Raw genomic sequence first — 21,764 nt, forward strand, 5'->3', positions numbered from 1 at the left:
CATTACACAGTATATTTGAAGTATCATCAACATCTAGATGTGTTTTGATATAATTGACACAAATATGTATAACAGAATATAGCCTTTTAAATTATTTTTTTTTTTAGTTTTTACAGCAAAATAAGATTATCATTTCAGTGCTGCTGGTTATAATTTTATAATTTACCTGCTGCTGATCCTTCTTTCCTGTGTTGCAGTGGCAGTATCATGAATGTAACTATTGTCAGGCACTGCTTTTTTGAGAGGACAGCATGAAGTTCATCAGTGGTGTTTATTTTGATTTTGTTGTTACATTTTGCTGAAACAGCCAATTGTGATAGAACAAGAGAGACAATATTGTATTATTGCAGGTTTGGAATTTTGCCTTTGCAACTGTAATGAGTACTCAGGGGTGTGTGTATGCATATTTTCTTCTGTAACAACTACCAGGCTTTTCTCTCACCATTTTAAAGCAGTATCTTCTCACTGAGGGCTTCAGGAATTTTCAAATGCTGGCACTGTGTCCTCCATAGAAAACTCCATGGGAGACACTTGGGCGGTGGGAGCTTTGTAGGCTTTTCCTAGTGGGGTACAGAGCACAGATACAAACTGTCCATCTCACCATGGTTGGGTAGCTGGGCCAGTGTACTCCAGTGGGTGAATTTGTTTCCTTTCCCACTTTGATTTTAGCCATATGGGTGCACCTGTAGTTGTGAGCTTCAGCTTTTGACACCCTTTTGTGTCTCAGTACATCGGTTTTTTCTGCAAGTTCTGCACTCTGACTCAGCATGGAAGATTTTTCCCTTTACATGAATGCTGCCCATCTCTCTCCTGTCTAAGCTTAAGTTGTAATTGTTAGGACCTCCTGGCAACTGAGTAATTTTGAGACTGCTACCTCATTGTTGAATGCCTTTAGAGAAATTATTAAGAGGAAGCAGATAGACACAGGCGTGACATCACACACAGTTTGTGATTGCGGGGTTTTTTTACATAGGAAACAAGGTTACAAAAGAGATGTTGGGAGGAAGGTTGAATTAATTCCTTTGAGAATACTTTCTGGATAGGAAGCTGTGTGCAAATGGTAAAATGTTGGAATTGTGTCGTGTAAGTGATTTTTTTATTACCATGACTCTTATTGTCTGTGTGGTAATATCTAAAGTCTTCCATGAAGATGTAGCCTTCCTTGTCTTTACATCTTCAAACTCACTGAATTTACAGTATAAGTACCTGACAGATGAGGAGAGGAAAGAAATGTTATCACAGGGATCAAAGATGGAGACAGATTGTGAGATGCCCTCCATGGTCAGATAAGAAATCACTGGTGGCTAAGAACTCAGTCTGTTTCTCAAGTCCTATGATTTGGTGGCACTCCTGGCACCATACATCACTTAGCATCACAGAGGTAAATCTGTGTGCCTTTGTGCACTGTGTTAAACCATGCTACACCTTCAGCAACCCTTTTTCCCCTGAAGCTTTTGACATATCTAGTTTATTACATGTATCTTTGCATTGCAATTCAGTCCTAAACTTGTTTTATTCTTAAGTTTAAAGGTCCTGTCTGACATAAAGTACATTGATTTTGTGGATGAGTTATGGAATAATGTCAGATGCCATTATTTAAAAAAATGTTACTGCCTTGCAAAAGTGAATGTCATGTTTTCTTTGTTTAGTAACATATTCAAAACACTTGAAAGGAAGTTTTGGAATAAGGAGATTTCTACCCTGGGGGAGTAGTATCCTGTGCTTTCGTTAGGTCATGTCAGGCCATTGTTTTGCTTTTCTTATCATAAAGATCTTGTGTCTTTATTTGTGCTCAGCTGTGGACTTGAGTTTCCTGGAAGAGAGTGAAATAATTAAGAAATATTACTACAAAATCATATGTTCTCTGTAGCTATGTTTGTTTAGTTGAAGGGAGTTCTGATGTGTAGCTATGCAGAGCAATAGGTCGTGTAGATACTTCCCAGTAATAAGTGGTATCTTGTATCTGTGGTTCTCATTGTAGCTGAAAAGAAATAGGATTCTTCCATGAGAAAAAAACAGAGAAATTCAGGGCCAGCTGTCAAATAGATAGTAAAACTGGGTTTTCACCCGTGTCTGCCAGCTGAGAGTCTCAGTGACTTTTTCTCTACTGCGGGATGACACGGTGGCAGGGTATGGGAAAGGGCGTGTTTAGCTTATTGCTGTGGATGCAGGCACTGGGGAGGATGGCTGGGCACACAGGGTGGTTTATCAGCTGCAGTCATTAAAGCAGGGTGATTAATGTGGTGCCAGAAGGGCATGCAGTGTGTTGTGCTTGCACTCAAAATCTGTGAGCTGCCACACAAGGTCACACAGCCTAAATACACTCCTGGTGAGAGGAGTCACGGGAGGAAGAAGGGCACTGCCAGCCTAAATTAAGATCTCATATTGCTGTGCACTTTTGTCAGGGGATGGCAGAACACCTCCTTGATGACTTGCTAATGGGATGGATGAAGCTTGCTTGGTAAGTCTGGCTTGGTTCTGGTGTTACAGAGCTGAGATATTAGTATAAGTGATGCGAGCAATAGCTTTCCTGGTCACACCCTGGGATGCATGTGCCTGCTTTGACAATAAGCAGAATTTCTAGCACTGACAGTGAGATGCCTATCTCCAGAACTAAATTTATCAATACAACGAGGCACGAGAAGGCAAGGCTTGTTGCGTCCTGTATTCATGGGACTTTTCCTTTGAAATGTGTTGTTCTATTTCCTCCAGGTATTCCTTGGGGAAACAATTTGGATTTAGTATGCATTTTACCATTGATTCTTAATTTGTCACTACTTGCAGCTACATTTTTGCCATAGTTTGTGTTTGCTTTTATTTGCTGTCAAACACCACCGCCCTGTTTGCAGGCTGCACTGTGATGTGCAGGTTCCAGTACATGTGGAGGAATCCTGGTAGAGCAGAGCAGGGGTGCTGTGGGTGAAAAACACATAAAACACACACCAGCAGCTGACAGATGTGTCAGCCTGCCTGGTGAGCACAGACACTGCCCCCTGCACAGACCTCATTCTTCCAAGCAGGGACCAACCTGCTCTCTTATAAACAAAAATAAATAAATTGCACCTAGGGTATCGTAGTCTTTCCAGGGAGCGGCTCTGACTGAGAGAAACTGGAGAAAAAGCTCCTGGCAGAGGTTATACACCCAGGTTCTCTTCTTTATGTAAGTGGCAACAGCAGAAGGAGGATGAAGCTGCACAGCCATATGAATAAGCATGCAGAATCTGAATCTTGCACTTCTGGCTCATCTATCACATACCATCCTTTTATAGTGTGAGATGAAATGTCCAGCACCAAGTTTCAGCTGCCCTCAGCAGACATGCCATTACCTTCTGTCTCAGTGCACGGCCGTAATCTCATCCTGAAAAATAAGATTTTACCTTCCACTTACCCTTCTGGAGACAGCTTGTCAGAGCAACATGGTACTGCAAACTTATCCTGCTTAATGTCAGCTAATTAAATTCGTTTTTGAATATAGTACTAAGCCAATTTAATTCTGTCTTTCAGAGCCTGCAGAGACAGTTGTGACTTTCAGACGGGTTTCTGTCTCTGATTAGTGATCAAATCTCTTTGTGCCTTTCTAGACTGACTCTGTCTGTCTTTTTCTGCGTGTCTCTCACCAGTGCTTGGGATGTTATATCTCAGTGGGATATGGGGTGGAATGGGGTGTTTTCATATCCCCAGCATCTTCTGTCTCATTTGTCAGCATTCTCTGTTTAATGACTTTTGATCTTTGAAATGAGTTTCATTACTGTGGCTGGAATAGAAATAGGAATTACTGTGAAATTCTCCTGGTGTCAGATCTTGATTTTAGAGGTTGTTTTTCAAAAGTGTTGATCTTTGGAGGGATGGGCATTGGAGTGACCTTCTAACTCTGAGCTCATATACCCGCCTCTGGATGATCATTCACATCACAGTCCAAGTCACAGTCCAAGTGCAACAGCCTCCAGTAATGTTTACTGTCTGTCACTCTCAATATATTTTGTGATCACAAACATTCATGAAAATAAGGGGCAGAATTTAAAAAAATAAAAAAAGATTAGTCTAAAAGAGAGAAAGGTCAAAGCAAGTCATAGAGTGACAAAGTGACAAAGAATAATGTACTTGATTAATTAAGTAGTGCTGTGGAATATATCATGTCAGTCTAACAAGTATATTTTAATTTTAGAGGCTTTCTCTGCAGGTTATCAAAAAAGGCAAAGAAAAAGTAATTTATTTGGAGATTTTCATGCTTGATTTTCTTTACAGCTATGGCATGCCCCTCACTCCTTTAGTGCAGCTTTGTGCCAGGGACTGCTTCCAATTTCCGCTTTCTGAATTCCCCAGTGCTGTTGGGCAGCAGATTGCTGTGCATCACTGTGGAACCCCCTTGTGCAGTTTACCCCCTGTCTGCAACTGCATCTCCTCTCTCTCACTCTCTTCATGCTTGCCCTGCCACTTGTGGATGTGACCTGTTTGTGTTCAGACAGACGTTACACAGGCAGAGCTGAGTATCAGCAGTGTAATTCCCGGCTGTGGAGAAACCACTTCTCCCGTTTTCCTCCCAGAGTGCAGCTGCAGTGTGTGTGGAGACGTGGACTGGGGAAAAGCCTGTGTCATTGTCAAGCACTCTTCTGTATGGAGAAGAAGGCTTCAGTCTGCATGGATGTCAGTTTGATATATTTCACTTTCACTCACTCCATCCGTCCATCCATCCATCCATCCATCCATCCATCCATCCATCCATCCATCCATCCATCCATCCATCCATCCATCCATCCATTTTTTTGCGTTTCATAATAAAGCATACAAGTGCTGTTGTGTCTGTAATGTGGCTTCTGATGGCAGAGAGAACAAAATACCAACTTTCTCACCTTTACTGAAATCATGCTGAAGTTGTAAAACAGAAAACAGGTGCTAGGAAAGTAATACTTGAGTCTTAGATTTACTGTGAGGAAAGGACAGAAATTTTGTTTTCAGATCATTAATTGCATATTTTCATTTAACTTTAAACCTTATTTTTCTGGAAGGCTGTTAAGAGGTATATTTTGTTGAAATTAGAAGCTTTAGTTTTTAATCAAATTAATAATAAAATATATTTTATTGTATGTATCTGGAAAGTTTTTGAGGCTTGATACCTCCTGACCTGGGTTTAGTAAAGAGCTTGATGCTTGTATATAATCAATCTAAGCATTTGGTTTAGCTGCTTTGCCTATTTCTTAAGTCATCATTCATTCTTCAAATTAGCATGGGGAGAAAGAATTGCTAAAAACCTGGTAAGTCCTAGAGCACAACAGTGGTTTTATAGGGCCCTTCAAATACCTGTGGTGGTTAGGCCTCTGTAGCTCTGTTGGTGTGACTTTGCTGGGTGTATTGATATAAATATTTATAATACAAAAGATTGCATATTTGCTTCTTTGGTGATGTACTTTGTTGTAAGAAAGGAGTAACTTTGGGTTAACTACTTATCTGTAGTTTAGTATGTATAAAGGCAATTTTAGGATAGTCCTAAGACATGTAGCCTCAACTTTAAGAAGTGATGGCACACATCTGGAATTAAATTGGAAGCAAAAATTTAATTACAGCTTCCATTAGTTTTTCTAACTGGTACCTTATATTGCATTTCCTTAAAACATTGCTTGTGAAAATGAAGGTTTTAATTGATAGCACTAGAGATTATCACTGTCTAGATATAGAAAATAAACAGTTTGGACAAGAACTGTATTCATTTTCTTAGCAGTGTCTCTTTCTGTAGAGACTATATTGATTTGTATGTTTAGTTCCCAGTCTTTCTCCCACTGAGATTTTAAGCACTGGGTCCCCAGTGGATTTCTGTCAACACTATTTCCATAATTGCTAGAACCACGTACTTAAATACCTCCCATATAATTTCCATTTCATTTCACAATGGGTTCCATGCTTCTGCTTCACCTAGAAAGACTTTCCTTTTGCCTTAAAGAAGCTCTTCTAGGACTTGCAATTTTTAGGTAAATTTTTGGGACTTAGGTGTTTGTTTCTCACCACAGGTAGGAATTAGGAGGCCTCTGACAGAAAGATCTTTGTAAAAGATCTTGAAAGTTGTCAGGATCATGAGTAATTACATCAGTTCTTAGCTGTTGCTCATTGGTGCCTCTGGCTCACCGAAAAGTGGTTTGTTTTGAGCAGTTTTGGCTTTCTTCTACAGGATCTCTGAGATCCCTCCCCTCTCAACTATGAACAGAGAGACAGCAGGCTCTGAAATGAGGCATAACTGGTGGCCTTGAAAATCTAGACCTGGCCAAGGAAGAGGATAAAGACTCAGTGAAGAAATCTGAGCAAAAGGGAATCAAATGGAGAATTACAAACTGATTTCCTACAGGACACTGAAGAGCAGGAAGCCAAGGGTAGCTGGTGACAGCTACCAACTTGAGTTAGGTTTGAATTGATTCCCTAAAGATGATAGACTGTGTTTCACTTGGTTCCATGTGTGCTGTATATTTCTGTTCATGATGTAGCTATCTGGTGATTGTTCTTTTCAATTCTTGTGGTAATTTAGAACTTTAAAATGAAAGTATTCGTAAGAGTTTTCATTTTCTAACACTGCTCTTAACAGACATAAAGAAAAAGAAAGAAAAATGTTTAAATTATTCGCCTGAAAAGTCCTGGTAGTTTGCAAGGTAAATTATTAGATGCAATCATTAGGCACAGATTATTAAATTACTCCAAATAAATCTGCAAGCAGAAGAAGAATGTGTTGCATGTCTTACTGTGTTTTTCTGTTGAAGGCAGTTGGCTGTGTTTATCCTTCTGTGGGGGGTATGTCACGAATAATTCCTCTGGGAAGGAAGATTGTTTTTAAGGCTTCAACAGGTTGAGAAATTTTGCTTTTGTCAGGGAAGGAGAGTTATTGGGAAAGAAAATTTCAACAGTTCCATAGAACAGATCTATCTGAGACTCAGATAGATCTCTGCACCGTCTGCCAGCCAGTGCTGCCTCAGGGCAGTCACTGCTGCCCTATTTTCCTCACTGCTGCTGGGTCCAGGCTGTGGCTCTGCAGCTCACCTCAGTGGCTGGCATTTGAGTCTGCCTGTGCCCACAAATAGGTGCACGACTCTGTTTTTGTTAATACTGTTTCAGAGCGGGCAAACTTTAGATATTGCATTGTAGCATCATACCCATGGGCAGTATACCGCCCTTCACCTGTAATTTTTTGTTGATGTTTTGGACCCATGGATTATGTTCTTTGCAACTTAGTCTTTACATTGTTTTACACTTGTTATTGAAAACCAAATGCAGAATATAGGAGACACTGACTTGCTTAAGTGGCAGCAAATGAAGGTGTACATGATTCTAGTGAACTGTGAGGTGTTGAGGCTGCTCACTGAAGTGTAATAAAGGCAAGAGCCAAGCCACTTTGGGGGCATGAAAACTCAAAGAAGCATTAGAGTAATTTGTAAAATATAAACTATGCCTAAAATCTAAATTCTTGAAAATTCTTTGTTATTTGCCAGGCTTTCTTCCTGAAAACCACTTACTCTAGGATTAGATGCAGCTTGTAGAGTAGGAGAAAGATCAACTTCTGTTTGGGGAGGCTTGATTAAGAAATTGGGTAGTTTGTTTGTTTGTTTCAGTGTGTCTCGTCATTGCAGATAGCACTGCTAATGCAAGCTCATTTTCCATCTCTGCATTGGTTACCTTCCAAAATATTTAAAAACAGACTCACCCATCGGGTGGTTTTAAATTATCAAATGATTACAAATAAGGTGATTGTAGTGACCTGTGGAAAGTAAATGGTTTCTTAAGATCCCTTGATCTCAAGAAAACAGGTTACAAGAGAGCTCCAGGGTTGTGTCTACTTCCAAACCATCAGTTTACAATGTTAGGGAGAAAAAAAAAAGGGAAGATAAAGCCAAACTGGCAATGCACTGGTGTACTGCTGAAAGGAGTTACATGCTTTTCAAGGACCTGACAAATGGGAAATTTGAAGTTCTGTATCTGTCCACCAGACAGTAACAGCTTCTGCTTTAATGTTGAAAACTAGTTTTCTATGCTTTGATAGTATGCCTAAAATATGGTCTGGACCAGTGGGCCAAAACAGTTTGGCTACAGCAGGGCACTTTTGCTTGCCCCTGTGAATGGCAAAATGTTTTCTGTGAGCCTGGAAAAAGCACAGACCCTGTTAATGCACAGGATGAATGTGTGAAATGCACAAATGCATTGGCAGAGCTTGCTGTAAACCCGTGAATATGATGAACTTAGTATCTGGATTTGTTATACTTTCAGGTGGGACCTCTTCTGACATGTGATCTACCCTGAGCTACTTTGACTCCTACGATGATGACAATGTTATCACTGCCACATCTCTGGGAACCAGTTATTCACAAGTACACGGTATGTGAGCGTCTGCATCTTACATTAACCATTGCTTGTTGGAACAGCACAGGAACAATAACAAGAAGGTGCTAAAAGTCATTGAAGTGAATGTTAAGCCACATGTACAACCAGTTACATGGAGCTGTTCCAGCAGATGTTTATCTGCTAGGCCTGGCCTGTATGCAGAATAATGAAGTTTCAACTTGAACATGTATTTATTCACAGATATTGGTAGAAGCATTCTACCAATGTTTCCTTTGGACGAGATTATACTGGTACAGTGAGGATATGTAGATATACAGATGATTATTCTCTCTCTCAAGAAGGAGGCAGTGGTAGCAGTAGCATGAAGGGTTCTGTACTTTAATTGTATTGCTGCACTTATAGCAGTACTTTTTGTTTGCATTTAGGAAAGGTCTTTAATTGCTTTCTTTCTTCATTCCACTTTCAGTTTCTGGTTAGTCTAAATTAGATTAATTTCACACACCAGTGAGTCCCTAAAGAAGTGTAAATTAACTCCATTTTACCAAACTTAACCAGATGATGGCAGTTATTCCCTTGATGTTCATCTTTACATCACCCACTGTCTTTGACCAAGATTTCAATAGGAAGTAAATTCATATTTGAGCCTGTTTTCCTCAGCATGTATAAGGAAATGGAGGCTGAGATCCACATCTGGTGAAGGGAGGCTATTCAATTTATGGCCTACAAGGCAAAAATTTTAAGGTCACTGATAGCTGGCATGTTTTTCTATTCCGACTTGATATTTTTAACACACACTCAGATCCTGTAAGACTATGGCAAAATTTTACGAGAGTGATTACATTGTTGTTTTAGGTTCTAAAGCAGTTCAGAGCATACCACATAGCTAGCATGGAGCATCTGACTTATGGCCCCAATGCAACTTCCATTGAAGCTGGATGAAAAAATTTCTTCATGCTGATGGGAGTGGAATAGCACTGCATTTAACACCTTCTGTTAATGTTCCCTGCTTGGATTTTTTTTTTTACTTCTTAGCCATTTCATAGAGATTAAGTATTAAAGATACAAACGTAAAACAGAATTACAAGGAAATGGATAGACAAAATAATGAGAACTCAATTAGTGAAATGTTTGTTACATGTGATAAGGAGAGATGACTGCTCTAAAAGTATATATCTGGGTTTAATGCACTGTGTTCTTATGTGCCATTTTGAAGACACTGTCAGAAATATGGATGATCCACTGCTACAGCAGTGATGCGAGAGCGGGAAAGCAAGACAGAAGTCTTACGGGGAGCAGGAAGAGAAAGATCATTCTTCATTGATCAATGCAGTGTGTTTTGGGAAAGCAGTTCACACCTTTGGCAGCCTGTGTGTTGGTTGCTGAAGGTTTCCACATCTGGCTGGACTGTTCAAAGAGAAGCTCTCAGAGGTGACATCTAGCACAGAAGCGGGAAAGCATTGCACCTCTTCTGCTGGCAGGGCTTCTAGCATGGCTCTTTAGCCATTCTCAGTAGTTCTCTGCTGGCCAAACACCATTAACATGACCCTTTGCAGACACTGTATTTGTTCAGATGTCTCTTCTGTTGTCCATACCTAAGCACCTTTTCAGGAGGGACACAGAAATAAGAATTTCTATTGCTTATGTTTCTTGTGAGTTGATTCATTTTCAAACATTCAAAAGAATTTATTGGTATGTGTTTTTGTAAAGAAGTTGTTTTGGTGTGTGTATAAGAGTTAGTAAAGGAGAGTTGGTTTGAAGAAAATGATTTTCATGTCCTGCAGGGGCAGAGGTCTGGAAAGGACCCAGCAGGCCAGCTGGTTGCTTTCCTGCCATCACAGGTATCTCATCATGAAAAGCATGAGTGCATCTCAGTTGACATTTTCACTTTTCTGGTGGAATGTGGCTTTTTTGGGCCCCTCTCGGAGCGCCAAGGGCCGGCGGTGGGGAGAGGCGGCTGTCGGAGTGGCGGCTGCTCGCGGATCTCCGTGTTCCCCAGCACAAAGGGCGAGCAGCCATCTCACAGCTGTGCTTTTAATGAGCTGTAGGGCAAGGGAGACTGTGTCTCACACCTCGTGAAGCTGCTGGTACACGGCAATAACCTTCGCGGATTTGCCATCTACACACATCAAAATGAAATTTCCTTTGACTGGTGAACACAGGAGTCAGAAGGAAGTGAAGGTTTTCATGTTTATTTTTCCTTTTGGCTGTTATTTTGGTTCTCCTCTTTTGCCACTTCTCATATAGCATTGCAAACATTTCAGGAAGCTAATCTGCAGGAGCACAGCTCATAAAAGATTGACCTGCCAGAGGACGAGGTTCTGCTTATTACAGAAAAGCTTCTGAGACAGTGACAGCTGAAAAGATTACACACTTCCACAGGAAATTAAATTTGATGTAATATAGTGAAAGAATGACAAAATGGAAAGGGTATATATAACATATTTGTGATTATTAAGCAGTAGAAAAATGAAAACTTGAGATCCAATAAAGTGTATGTAATTTAGATATGGATAGAAAATTCCCAATAGTTTTTTTAAACTTTGACCCTTCACTTTGATTTGCCTTCTCTCAGCTTTGTTATTCAATGTGGAAAATCATTAACTTCTTAGAATCATAGAACAACTTCAGTTGGAAATGACTTTTAAAGACCATCTAGTTCCAGCACCCCTGCAATGGGCAGGGACACTTTCCACTAGACCAGGTTGCTCAGAGCACCATCCAGTCTGGCCTGGAACACTTCCAGGGTTGGGACACTCACAGCTGCTTTGGGCAACTAGCTCCAGTGTCTTGTAAAATTATCTTAACTTTTAGGCACATTAGATTATAAAACATTTAAATCAAGTTTCAGAGCAATCCCATGGCATCCAGGTACATTGCATTCTTCAGCAGAAGGTGCATATGTGACACCAGACTGGGAGAAGCAAGAGCTTCCTTCTTTGCTTTGTCCTTTTCCCTTGTGGATGTGAAGTGCCAGCAGAGGGGGAAGCTTTTCTTCCCTGTCTGCCCATGCTTGTTGCTGAATTGTGCCATGGTGCTCCATGGTCTGTGGAAGTCCTAGCTCTGTCCCAGCTACCACCTGTGGAGTGGCAGGTGCCACTGGGGCTGTTCAGGTGACATTCATGATGGGTACCGAGGTCCTTACTGCTAACCCAAGGCACAGGGCAGATGATGTTATCTCCTTTTCCTCTCTTTCTTGGGGTCAGTGTAGGTGCCACAGTGAGCCTGACTCTCTCCTGGCCAGGTGCTTTACAGCAACACATAGGTTTTCTTTCAGAGGGGATGGTAATACACTTAATAATTTTACACCTTAATATTTTTTCCTTTAAGATCTGATTACCTTCAGTTGGAAAGAATAAGCAGAACTCTGGCAGGTTTAACTTTATTAACCATCATAAATCCTTTCCTTTTTGACTCTAATCAGTCTCTGGAGCCCTTTTAATTCTCTTGACATTGCGCTGGCCTTTCATCACAGCTCAATATACATTTTCCTGTAGCTAGGAAAGCGATGGTGAGAGCCTTACGTAGGCTCATGGTAATGGGCGCAGCGATGGGGACGTGTGACTGTCAGACTGTGCTGAGGATGGAAGGAGGAGAGGGAGCTCATGCTGCCAGCACAGCTCTGCCTCTGAGGGGGGCAGAAGGGGGTACCCAAAAACACAGGCACTCACAGGGTCTCGTGTGCACCGCTAGCACCTGGGCATGGGGAATCAGCTGCCTTGACAGACAGACACACAGGCACAGCAGTGCTTTTGTGCCTTATTTTGGCAAGTGGGCGCCAGGAGCCAAGCCTGCCTCAGAAAGCCCCTCTGTGAGCAGCCCCCAGCCCGTGTCCCTGGGGCAGTGAGTGGCCAGCAGCCCGGCACGCTGGCCCAGCCACCGGGAATGGGGGAGCAGGGAGCGGCACAGGGACCGGGCAAACCTGCGCGGGTGGAGGTGCTGCGTGAATGGGGCTTTTCTGAGCTGGGGACAATGCTAAAAGGAAGGAGTGTTACCAGGTGGTCGAGGGGCAGGCACCAAAGCAACAAATGGTGCCTTCATAAAGTCACTACCTGGGTTATTGCCTCTCTGTCCAGCCTGGGCACAAAATCCTGCGGAAACCAAGAGGGGAATTCCCCGGTCGGTAGTCTGTCTGTCTCTCTGCTGTCCAGGAATTCATGGGAAGGAAAAGGCATCCCAAGAATCTGCCCCAGTGTGCAGGGACAGTAAATTCCCTCTTGTTTTTCCATATACACAAGTCAGCAAGTTTCTTCAGCAAATGCTTTAATTTTAAGCTTAATACTATGCAAATATTTAACTTGGGACAAAAAAAGCCTCAAGCTGGCTTCAGACCATGGACTGGCTTCCAGTTGTTTCTGCAGGTACAGATCCAATGTTTACATACATGAATGGCTATTTGTTTGTTTGTTTATTTATTTACTATGGTAATCATTTTATAATGAACTTGGATATTTTTATACTCTGCTTTGCTTTCAGCATAAAAATCTATGTATTTGCAATTCGTGTACAGGCATTTTCAGAAGCATTGGCAAAAGGCTCAGATCTGCTGAAGATAATCAATGTAGGCTAAATCTTTAGGATGACACAGAATTTTACTGACTTTGTTTTTTTTCTAACTGAAGTGCCCAAAGCTTTGCTCACCACTGATATCCCACCAGCCTAGGTTGTTAAAGAAAGGTATTGAAAAAATTCATCCCTACTGCAGGATCTTTATAATCTAATTTGTTTATTCAGACAAAAGAATATTCGAGAGCATCAAGAGCATTAGCAACACATAGGTTTATTAGGTTTAAAAAGTCTACTTAAATGCCACCTTGAAGGGTAATACTTTTCTGTATCCACGTATATTTCATATATTTATGCTTTCTGCAGCCCCTGCCTCGGCTGCTGCAGGCCTGACAGCAGCCTCCTATTAAAGAGGGAAAGACCACAGTCTTGTGGCCCTTCTCTAATGTGCTCAGCGTGCGAGCTGTTGAGTTCATGAAGACGAGAATAGCTGTGTCAAATGTGTTTCATTTGCATGTGGCAAGATAGGAAAACAAACTCTGTGTGAAGACGAGCAGGTAAGAGAGACATTGAATGCCTTAAATACGAAGGGAGTTAATGCTATGCAGTGATTTTGCTTCTGTTATAGGAAGTGTAAGAACAGTATGCTTCCAAAGCATAAATACAGCATAAGTACATCTCCATCCAAACTGCAAAGGTTTCAGTTCCATGGCAACACGGAGGGCCCGACTGTGCTGAAGGTGGATGCATTAATGCATTCTGAGTGAGGGGCTGGGATTGAGCTGGGCCAAAATAAAATGCACCTAAATTTTCCCCCTTAACTTATTTTTATATAGAGTAGAGCCTTTGTCCTTAGAAAATCAAAGTTACGTGAATACACCTGCTCCCTCCACTCCCCTCAGTTCTCTCTGATTCTTCTTTGCATACATTTTTCTCAGGCATAAAGCAAATGAAGAAGCCGGGTTTTCTGGGGGTTTTTTATAAGACTGTAAGTGCAGCAGCACTTGAATGTTGAAAGAAAGTGATATTAATCCCAGAGATGGTTGTATATCCCTAGAGAAAAAGACTTGGAATGGGGGTGGAAGGACATATTGTTTCCAAGACATACTGCTTTACAGAGCAGAGTGAAGCAGTGGGTGGTTGGTTGGTTTTTGTTTGTTTGGTGGATTTTTTTTAATTATTATTATTTTCCTTGATCCTTTTGATCTGCCCTCTTTCTGCCTTTCTCTGCATCTACTTCCAGTTTCCCCTACCTCCCCTGGCTGAGGAGCAGGAAACAAGACTTAGCTCTGTTTCCTGACATCCAAAGAAATATAAAAGTACAAAGAAATGGTCCATTTTGTTTTCCCAGCTGACTTGGATTCACAGACCTGCACTAGAAAGGCACCTGATTCCAGAGAGGGTCAGGAGTCACCCTGCAGAACAACTGGGCAATTGTCCAGGGAATAACTGAGAGCTGATCATTACGTGAATTTTGTTTGATCTGCTTGGTTGACTGCAGGAATGTGGGATGGGAGATTGTGATAAATTGATTTTTCTCAGAGTGAAGAACTACCTCAGGCTGATCCTGCCAGCTGTGCTGAAGGGTGGATGAATTGCAGATTTGCAAGGTTTAAAGTCAGACTGGGCAGTAGGAGAACCTCCAGATGTTGATATTTGTGAGGCTAACAGCAGTGCTAATCTGGCATGGTAAAGCTGACAGAAGTGGCAAGTTAAACTGGATTTACAGCTGCTCTGTATTGCTAAAACAGGCAAAGCAGCCTGAACATACCAGTGCTTGTAGCCTAGAGATTTCAGCAAGGTTTCTGTGTCTGACTGGGGGATGAATATAGCTCTGCAGCTGGAAGTTGCTGTGCAAGAAGGAAGCAGTTGACCAACTTCCAACTGTGGTTATACTGTGCAAGAAGAGAGGAGGGATAAAATGAATCTCTCTTTTAATCTGTATTCTTTTCTTCCTTGTTTAAAATTTCGTTTGGAGTTTTTGTTGTTAAATAGCAGCAGGAATATATTTTTTCTTAAAAACAAGTCTTGCTTCCATTGCAGTGGGAACCTTGAGTTTGAGATTCTGCTTGGAGGAAATTTCACCCTCTTCAGGAGACCAGTGCAATGTGGGTGAATCTTTTCTAAGGGAATAAATAGCACTGAAGTGATCCTGTCTCAGCATTCCACAAAGGGGTGGATTTCACCCTCCAGGCAGTAGAGCTGCAAAGTAAGAAGGTGTCATTTTAAAATGTTCTCTTTCTTAGGGAGAGCAGCGCTGGTAAGACCAGGTCCCTTGCTAGGGCTGCATTTGACATCCTCACAATTTTACTGTTGTTGTTGTGGCTTCTGATTTCTGCACAGCCCCCCAAAACAAGGAAGCAGATGTAGCTCATTAAATACTGGCATATGCCTCCCAAATTGTGTTGCGCCTTCATTTTCCTGAGTTTTGACAAAGGAACTGTGTAAGCAATGAAGAGGAGGAATCACTCCAGTCAACAATGTAGCAAGAGAGCCCAAGGATTCCTTTGTGGGTGTCCCTACCTGATCCAGCCCTGCAAACAGCCCAGCTGCTGTTTGTCAGCACCTTCCCAGGGGAGTGCCTCAGTCAGCTTGGCAGGAAGGATGAGGAGAAAGCACCAAGGGGATCATCAAAGGAAGAAAAAAAGGAGGAGAGAAATCAAGGATGGGAAGAGAAAGGAAACAGAGCAAAGGCAGAAGGGTGATCAGAGAAGAAATGGGACTGGGAAGAGAGCAGCAAAGGAAAGAGATGCTCCTCTGGTGCCTATGAGGGAAAAGCTGTTTTTCAGGTGATTTGTAGACAAAACCAAACCAAATAAAAAACAGAGCAAAAAATTAAAATACACAAAGTGGAAGAAGGTACCAGAGGGAGGAGAATTCAGATTGACATGAAGACGAGAAAATACAAAAAAATACAGAGATGAATTTCATAGCAGGTCCAGCCTATTTTAAATAGTAGTTGCTAAGTTTGTAGCACCAAGAGCTTGTGACCTTCTTCTTGTGGAGGTTTTGGGGGCTGGTGAGGAGCAGTAGGGCCATACTGGGAGGCTGCTGCAGGCAACAGAATGGGTGGTTGGAGACAGATCTTTTCTGTGCACCGTGTCTGGAAGCCTAAAGCCAGTATGAATATCCCCAAGGAAAATTTCTCATTCTGCATCTGAAGACTCACAGTCATAAAAATGTGCCTGCTTTTCTCTGAGGGTATCTGAGGATGGGCTGTTGCCATGCAGGCAAGGGTAAGGGCTCCCTCTAGATCCCTCTTCCAGTTGTTCAAGCTATCTAGGCTACCAGAAATAAAGAGCTGAATGGAAATTTTAGTTCTGGCTGTTCCAAAGAAGCTTGTGAATGAATTCTGCATCAAATAATGAATGTCTTCTTTCCTCCTCCTCCTCTCCACCTACCTTGTTCCTAAACATTAACGTTTCATGTCAGTTGAGCTAAGTTCGGTGTCAGACTCAGAGGATCCTGCTGAAAAATACACCCCTGGTTTGTGGCAAGCCAGGGAAGATGAGAGGCTTGTGGTGTTTTTCCTTCTCAAGCTCTGCTCTGCTGGGAAAAACAGCTAAGGCTGTGTGAAGCTGTCTTCTTCCCACTCTCCTAAACTTTGCTCCTAAAAATGCTGCTCTCTCAACAGCTTTGCTGCTTCTCTGAGTGGCTTGGCCCACTTAGTGCCATCGCTTGCCAGGGGATGTTTTCTGGGATTGTGGTGACTTCCATCTTGATAGGAGGCTGAAGAAGATTGCTGTGGAAAAACTCATTGGCACCGCTAGCTGTGTCATTTGAAAATGGTTACTTAAGCACAAAGGGGAAGAAAGAGATCAGAAATTAGGAGGTTTAAACCCTATCCAAAGCTCCAAACCATTTCTGCCATTTAGGCTTCTTCTTTTCTAAGGACTTAGGTGATATTTGCTTTGTATTTTTACACTTTTCTTGAGAACCACCAAGGTGAGAAACATCCTCTCTCTGAAACAGGTTGTTTTGTGGGCAGTGGTAGCAGTGTGTGCCAGGCTGAGGCTCAAACCCTGGCTGAGCACCACAGTGGCCATGCAGCACCCGAGGACTGAGCTTGGGGCATCAGTCTGGAACTCCTCCTCAGAGCCAGCTACCAATTTTCTCCAGACTTTTTGGAATGTCCCCACTGAAATGCAAGAAGATAACAGATGTCTGCAGAGGTGGGGAAATGTTCATTCAAAACAGTGGGTTTGTTGTACAGGAAGTGGAATGGTTCTCTGGGCACTCATTTCTGAGATACTCTGCAGTATGTGGTAGTATTTCATGTTAAAAGCATGGGGAGACCTGGAGACCCTAATAATTTTTCCTATTATAGAGAAATCAAGTGGTGAAAGGCACAAGAAGGAGATGTTGGTGAAAACAGACCTTTTGACAGTGAGTGCTGTCTTGCTGCTTCTGGTGGCGTGAGTGGGGATGTTCCTGTATCTCACTGTAGTGATGCAGAGATGTGCTGATACTTGCTTATTTTGATCAGGGCTGAAAAGCAGAGACAAAAGAATTGCATGTGGCTTTGGAGTGCTGTAATACACCTGAAATCAAAGCCGGTGTGATGTGGAAATTATGATGGCTGATGTTTGTGTAACCCCAAATCTCTCAACCTGTACCTGAATTAACTTCTAAATTGTTTGAGGAACACCATCCATCCCACAGATGCCATGTGAACAGGACAACCATTTCCGCTCAACAGGAGGAGTTTTTTTCCCCTTCTCTCACCTTGTTGTCCAGTCTAGCAAATTAGGAATCAAATTTAACCCCCAGTGTTTGTTTCAGGCCCTCTGACTCTGTAATTCTTTGCCAGCAGCAAAACAATTATTTTTGATAGGCACGCTAGTTGTTTTTTAATTTGTTTATAATCAGTTTTCTAGGAGGTTGCTTTGATGTGGGAGGAACTGAATTCTTTGGGTGCAAATATTTGCTCTTGGCTCTCTTAGTCATTAAAAGATGTTTTCCACATTAAGGTGCCTTTACTTTTAAGGGCAAATGTCAAGCATCTTCGGATACCAGAAACATGAAATGTGTGGCTGCCTAAAGAGGAACAATTTGTTGAGCTGCATCATATGAGGGAAGGAGGGACCAAGAGCAGCCCAAGACTTCTCCATCTTCCTGGGGAGAGGCCAAACAACCCCTGGGCCCCTCTGGCTGCCCACATCAGCCCCAGGACCTGAGACCCCACAGGGGCTGGTTTCAGCTACTGACCTACATCCCTGCTGAAATGGCTTCACGCTAAAAGACGTCACTGTTCTTTTCCAAAAAGAGTGTGTCTCTTTTTCCTTGGGATTTTTTCTTTTAAATAAATTCCCTTGCCACCTTTTTGTGTTTTCCAACTGCAGCTCTTTTAAGGCTCCCTGCCTCTGCAGTTTTTGCTTTTGTATAGGTTATTTTTGGAAACTGGGGAACCAGGAGGAGGGAGGAAATTTAGGGGAGTTAACTGCGGTAGAAGAAGAAAGCTCTTTCCCTTGATGTGTTCTTTCTTCCCTGTCCTTTCTTCTCATGACCTCTGTGTCCGGCTCCCGTTGGATTGCTCATTCCAGGGCAAGCCGTAGCTGACCCTCTTTGTGCCCAGCCAGCAGCTCCTTCCCACGCGGTGCTGCTCTGCAGGCTGTGCTTGCTGCTTCCTCCCTGCATTGGCTGCTGCTTCTCTGCTGCTTTTCTGGGTCAGCCAGCTGGCCAAAAAGTGGGTAGGTGGTCGAGCAGAGTTTTGGGAGCTGTGAAAAACTGCAGGCACTTGGGAAGGTATGTGCCTTGGGGTAAAGTGTATGCAGAGAGGAATGTGTTCCCTTCATGGTTTCCTCAGGGGAGCAGCCCCATCAAGGTGGTTGGCTTTTCCTTGAAATGCCAGTGGGTTTTTTTATATTAGAAGTGTCACATGCTGGCTGCCAAAATTTGCAAGAAAAAACCCAAATTCTCTGAAAGACTGGGGAATAGCAACTGAAACCTGACCGGGCAGAGAGACCAGGAGCTCACCTTTTGGATCTGGTGCGTGGGGCAGGCAGTGGTGAGCACAGACCCTTCCCCCCAGAATGCCTGAACTCTTCTGAACAGGAACAATAAATTCACCACAAAAATGTATGGAGAAATTTTCTGTGAAGGAGCAACCAAGGACTCTTTTTCCCGTCTAGGTTTTCTAAAATTACTAATGCATAGAAAGTCATTGACCATGCGGTAAGTCAGGCTGCCCTTTTGCTGAGACAGTATCTGGATAATTGAGATGCCTGCGATTACCCAGGAAAACTTGCTGATGTTTACACTGCTGTCAGGTATTGAAGTCACACCATAATATTTGTTGTGGTATCTTGAAATAGGTTTTAAAATAGATTGACATCACAGCACAAAGTGAGAATTTTCCTAACTTTTTCTATGGTTATGAAAATGCCTAAATAGCAGTGTAGCACAGTAAATGTTAAACATTAAAAGCAGGGTTTATGAGTTTATGATTAGAGGACATTGGTAGAGAAGACAGTAACTTCAGTTTGATAGGAGCATGGTAGAAATCAAAGCAGGGGATGGTGATAGACTCAGAGCATTAGCATGTTGACTTAAAGGGATGGATTTGGGTCAGCATCATACTAAAAGTTGGTATTGAGGAAGACTTTCACCCTAAATAAAAAAATTTTAAAAAATATGATTCTGTACCAGAAGCTGCACAACTGAATGCAAAAAGCCAGTAAATGTGAAGAGAATAAAATAAAAAGAAAATGAAAAACTGTCTTAAAATACATGAAAATGGAGGAGCTTTTACTATCATGCTATTGCAGAGATCAATTAAGCTGTGCAGAATGGTTATGCAAAATGTTTGCTGTAGGGAAGTAGCCGTTTTCCATAGATTCTAGGAACGAGTACTGGCATGCTGCCGACAGTGATTTATTTTCACCCGGCCCTGGTGCTTGTGTCTGGCACTCAATGAAATCTTCCAGGGTAAATTATTTATTTAATTGGGAATGGCCACAGTTGCACTGAGAAACTGGCAGCACAGCAGCAGGAAGTCTGTTAGAGATTGCATCTAACTTCTTACAGATAGGCTGCTTATATATGCTTTCATTAATTAATATAATAAATAATTGCATGTTGGCATTTTTGTTAATTAGCAACAGTTCCTAGTCTGACTGTGGTGAGTGACTTCTATGTGTTGTAGAAATCTAATTTCTTTATTAAATAACCCAGAGGCTTGTGTAGCAAGCTAAGACATCAGATTGTTGCTTAGCTGAACTTTTGAACTTTTCACAGGAAAAGGAGATGTCAGTGAGAGAAGAGTTATATTAATCAGTGCATAAGCTGGAGTAACCCAAAAACTTTCATTTCAGTAGGCATTCCCATAAGAGCAATGACAGATGCCTCCCCTCTTCTTATGCCAAGTTGGCAAGATAATGTTTTTTTCATAGTTTAACATATTCCAGAGATGAGAGATAAGAGTTGGTGGCTTGAGGGAGTCCAGGAAGAGAGGAATTTGGGTATAACTAACAAGCGAAACTGTCTTTTGAGGAGAAATCCCTGAAGAGTCTCTATGAGATGTCATAGTTTTTTTCTGTGTTGTTTAAGAAATATAAAAGATGAAGCAATTTGGTAATTGTACTTTTTTTAATAAATCAGATTTTTAAGAATGCTTTATGAGTTTGATCCTTGCGTTCTTTCCTTGATGAGCAATATGAAAAAACCTCGCAAGAAGAAAAGAAACCATCTCTTTTAGAGGAAACTACTCACGGATTTAATCTGTACAGTTTGCCACAAAGGGAAAAAAATGGACAAAGGTTTTGAAAAATATCACAAATGGGCATTTCTGAAACAGCAGGCATACTTGGGTTTCAACGGGCCCAGTAAGCAAATCAATGCAGAGCTCAGTGCACCTCTGGGGTGAGCTCCCCTTTTGGCAGGCACTGGTGGCAGGGACCAGCCAGGGGGCTGCAGCCAGGCTGGGTGTCTCTCCTTTGCATAGAGTGGTTTGGACATTCCCCTTTCTTCCCCCTGCAGTTCCTTCAGGGCCCTGCTGGCTCTCTGGTGGTCCCTGCTGGATTGTCTGCATCGGTGTCTGAAGTGCCTCTTAACTTTGAGAGGCCAGCTTTTCCTTTCTCTTGGCTTGGATTCTCCAGTGCTGCCAAAGCTGGAAGTGAGTGAGCAGGTGGCTGGAGATTGAGGAAAGGTTTCCCACTGTCCTGGCTGTGGTTTCATATGCCAGAGGGGCTGTTCCTGCTACCTGCCCTCTGCAGCCCACACTGGGCTGGTTTGGGCAGCTGGGCAGGCAGTGAGATGTTGGATAGCCAGGGATTTCTGATGGGTGAGCCTTGGATTGGCTCCCCATGGGCACAGGCAAGCTCTAGAGCTGGCAGGAACACACAGCTGGCATTGAGAGGAAGAAGCCAAGTGGCATCCTCCCCTCTTGGATGGCAGCTTACCACTGCACTGACCTCACTGAAGCATGAAACTTCATCCTCAAGGGCAGGTCAGATCCTGTGCATGCGAGGTCGTTAACACTTAAATACGATCTTAGGTTATCACAGTGCTCAGGGATGGAGAAAGTGAAGACAGTGGAGTGTCTGTATGCTGCCCTTTCCCACTCCCCAGTTTTGGTGATATCCCTAGTCACTCTCTCTGTGTTTCCCTTTCCAGATGGGGTTAGAAATGGATATACATTCTGAATGAATTTTTTATTGGCAGTTCCTGTGGATGAAGATTGTTTTACTGATTAACAATTAAACATCAAACTGAAATAAATGTAATTTCAGAATAGTCTCTTTGCAGTCACTGTCTTTATTTTTGCTTTCCAGTATCTCTGAGCTACTCCTAATTCTGTGCACTGGAATTACAGAGTCACAGAATGGTTTGGGTTGAAAGGGACCTTTAAAGATTGCCTAGTCCCAACCCCCCTGCCATGGGCTTGAACCCTTCCAGGGATGGGGCATCCACATCTCCTCTGGGAAACCTATTCCTGTGCTTCACCATCC

The 21,764-nt window shown here is 42.4% G+C and overlaps 1 protein-coding gene across 12 annotated transcripts in view; it reads left to right on the plus strand.

The window, feature by feature from the left end:
• Nucleotides 1-21,764, plus strand: part of HIVEP2 (HIVEP zinc finger 2) — a 136,957-nt gene that overhangs the window by 23,848 nt on the left and 91,345 nt on the right. For all 12 annotated transcript variants that reach the window (XM_063151404.1, XM_063151396.1, XM_063151402.1 and 9 more), the window contains one exon: nt 8,239-8,346. The gene's annotated coding sequence lies outside the window, so the exon portion shown is untranslated. The remainder of the gene's footprint in view (nt 1-8,238; nt 8,347-21,764) is intronic.

This window comes from Melospiza melodia, chromosome 3 (assembly GCF_035770615.1).
Source record: "Melospiza melodia melodia isolate bMelMel2 chromosome 3, bMelMel2.pri, whole genome shotgun sequence".
Classification (NCBI taxonomy): domain Eukaryota; kingdom Metazoa; phylum Chordata; class Aves; order Passeriformes; family Passerellidae; genus Melospiza; species Melospiza melodia.